Genomic DNA, 3,817 nt, shown 5'->3' with positions numbered 1-3,817 from the left:
TTATTTTTTTTCCTTAACAAAGTTATATTTGTCCCTCTTTAGGTGGTTTGTTTTGTACTTTGGTGGCTCCATAATTAATGGTTTGCTTCTATTCTTGGACTCACTGGATTGGTGCAATAATACTCCTAACTTAAGAACTCTCCCTACAAAAATTATACAGTGGCATTTGATTGGAGGAAATGAAATAGAAAGAAAATAATAATTTTATTCTATTCTTTCGTTTAGTTTTATTTTAAAATATTAGAATATCATTCTTATGCTAGCTATGTTTTTATTCCTTTTAACTAAACGTCACCTAATGGAGTATTTTTTTTATGTGAGCCTAAGTTGGAGAGAGTAAGGTTAGAGGGAATATATGAAACTTATTTGATGGATTAATATTACCACTATTTTAATTAATTTAAAAAGTGAGACATACTTGAAAATACAAATCTATTTTATTATTCAAATTTAATTTAAGTTTTACATTCTCATTTCTAAATTTCATACCAAACACCAGCTACTCCATAATAGTTTAATTAGCTGAGAGAAACTTATACCCAAACCTGTGGAAAGCTAATTAAATAAGTTGGTAATTCAAATATAGTGACATTACATAATAAAGACAAACATTGCACTCTTATATATGCATGCAATTGTTTTTTAGAGAGACCGAATATTTGCGATGATTTTTGTGGTGGCCAAAACTCCCCACCCAATCATTACTGAGAGCTTAGTATTCTGCTTTGAATGAAATGGATTAAGAATTACTTGTCAAGCTTAAACTATGTGTTGGCATCTAATAAGGGTCAATTGATTATTAAACAAAGCTTTTGATGCTTGGAGAATTTGTACTCATCTTGTATATACATTAAAAAACATTTATATATATATGTATATTAATATAAATTGAGGTCTTAATTTGGAAAACAGATATATCATGATGCACACATTTTGTACATGTTGCAACTAAATTATTCATATATAATTTCCACACTAGCCTAATATATTATATTCAATATATATCGTGAGTACATATTTTCTTAAATACATGAGTTAATTAATCGAATGCTAATCCATCCAACCGATGGTACAAAACTACTATAAAGTTTGTTCTATTATATGATATAAATATATATATATATATATATATATATATATATATTTATATATATATTCCATCTAACAAGCTGGCTTACCACAATCATTAAATATATAAATATATAATTATATTTATAGAGTAAGATTATGGTAGGAATTAGTATAAATTTTGTACTAATTTGAAGTTTTTTGACCATTAATTTTAAATCATGTAATTACATGTATACTCTTACAATAGAACTACTGGTATATATACATATTATAATTATATTTTATTTTTAAAATAAAATGATATTAATAATTAAAAAAAATTATAAATTTTTAATTTGAATTACTAATATTTTTTAAGTTAATTTGAATTATTTTTATATAAGTATTTATTTTCAAAAAAAAAATTACTTACAAATTTTGTTATTAATTTTTTATACTAATAATTAATTATAAAAAAATTAATTACTTAATACTAAAAAAAATAACTACCTTTAGTGACAATATTTTAGTCACAGCATAAATTTTTTGTAATTAAATGTGACTTTTAGTTACAATAAAAGGTTACTTGTGATTAAAACATAACATTTAGATACAAGTTGTCACTAATTTAATTTTAGTCACAACAAGTATTGTGATTAAAAACACATTTAGTCACAACCAAATTGTAATTTTTGTGAATAATACGTTTAGCTATAGACATTTTAACCACGACATAAGAATGATAATTTATCATTAGTTACAACTTTTGTTGTGACTAAAAGTAAAATTTTTACTAGTTTTTGCCACCAATTTATTTAGATACATAGTTCTGTCATAATTATCTTTTAGATTAATTTTCTTTTATTATTTTTTATCAAAAAAGATAATTTGTATTAATCAAACCGAGCCAATTAATTACATTCACGTGGGGATTTTACATTTTTAAAAATAATTTTATCTATGTAGACAATTTCCTTTCCTGTTCAAGATTAAGTCCATTTTTGAAGCTTTCTTTAATGCTACTATTTATACAACTCATATTCATATACTTTTTCTTATTTATATATAAATTTCGGTATAGCCAAATGCCATAAATTATACCTGCTAACACATTCTTATGAATATAATATAATTTTTATGACACATTCTAATATATATATATATATATTTCATTTCTAAAATTATATATGTGTTCTTTTAAACATATATATTTTTTTCAATAACAAAAAAAAAATTAAAATAACAAAGCCCATTAACTTAAAACCAAAAACAAAGGGATCTTATAAAAATACCTATTTTTTTTTTGTTGTTATTTTTACATTTTTACTGTCACATTTTTTTTTACATTTTTATTGTACCATGTTTTCAAAAATACTGTGTTAAAGTTCTAAAATTACAAAAAATATTGAGTTTCAGTAAAATAAAAAAAATAAAAAATAGCCACTAAAAAACAACTTAACAAACATCATGAAAATAACTATAAAATAACAAAAAGATAACTACAAAGTAACGAAAAATAACAAAACAATGACCTAATTGCAATATATAAAATAATATCAACTTCTCAATATGTTTTTTATTACAGTTGTTTTTACTTAATTTTGACAACTTGATTTATCTTTTTGTACTACTACATTATTTTTTTTCATGAAATTTATTTTTACAACTTAATACTTTCAACTTTTTTTTTTCTCTTTTCCTTTGTGATCACTACAAAAAACTTGACTTTTAGTCACAACAAAAGTTGTGGTTAAAAGTGAAAAATATCGTGACGAAAATCATTAGTCATAATTTTTTCTTGTGACGGCATTGTGACTAAAAAGTCTGTGGCTCAAAGTTTTAGTCACAATAAAAATAATGTTGTGACTAAAAACTTTTACTCACAACTAATTTTTGTGACTAAATGTCACAACAATTAGTCACAACCACCCTTCAGCCACAAATTATTTACCATGGCAACATTTATTGTCATTAATATTTATTTAGTGACAGCTTTTGTTATCACTAATATTTTTTTAGCCACAAACTAAATATATTTAGCCACAAAAAAATTGTGGCTAATATTTCTTTGGTCACAACAAAAAATTGTGGCAAATATTTCTTTAGTCATAACAAAATAAAATTGTGACTAATATTTCATTAGTCACAATAAAAAATTGTGACTAATACTTTTTCAGTCACAACAAAAAATTGTGACTAAAATTTCTTTAATCACAATAAAAATTTATCACTAATGCTTGTTGATCCACAATTTTTTATAGTCACTAATATTCTTTTAGTTGTAACTCATTATTAATCCAAAAATAAAATATGTAGATATTTTTTAAGGTAGATATTAAATACGATGACATTAGTAATTTTGTTATTAAATATATTTTACAATATTTTTCTCAAAATTAAGTCACATAAAAACAAGGCAAACAAATTCAACTCGATTAAAATGGTTCATTCATCAATTTGACCCTTTAATGATCTCCTGAAATTCAATCCAAAATCTAAGTAATATCAAATCAAACTAAATAACCAAATTATCAAAACATAATATTTTTCACCGAGCTCCATCCTACAATGCTTGTTGTTCCAATCCCATCTGCGCATTATGTAACATCACCATTGCTTGTCCCTAAACAACTCATACCAAATTTATCCAATTTTAAATTTATAAACAACTTATGATAGCTTAGGTAATAAAATTAGCAAAAATTTAAATCAAAGCAAGAAAAATAGATATGAGTCACCATTGCTTGTCCCTAACAACTCATACCAA

The sequence above is a fragment of the Cannabis sativa genome, chromosome 4 (assembly GCF_029168945.1).
Source record: "Cannabis sativa cultivar Pink pepper isolate KNU-18-1 chromosome 4, ASM2916894v1, whole genome shotgun sequence".
Taxonomy (NCBI): domain Eukaryota; kingdom Viridiplantae; phylum Streptophyta; class Magnoliopsida; order Rosales; family Cannabaceae; genus Cannabis; species Cannabis sativa.
This window is presented reverse-complemented; position numbering follows the sequence as displayed.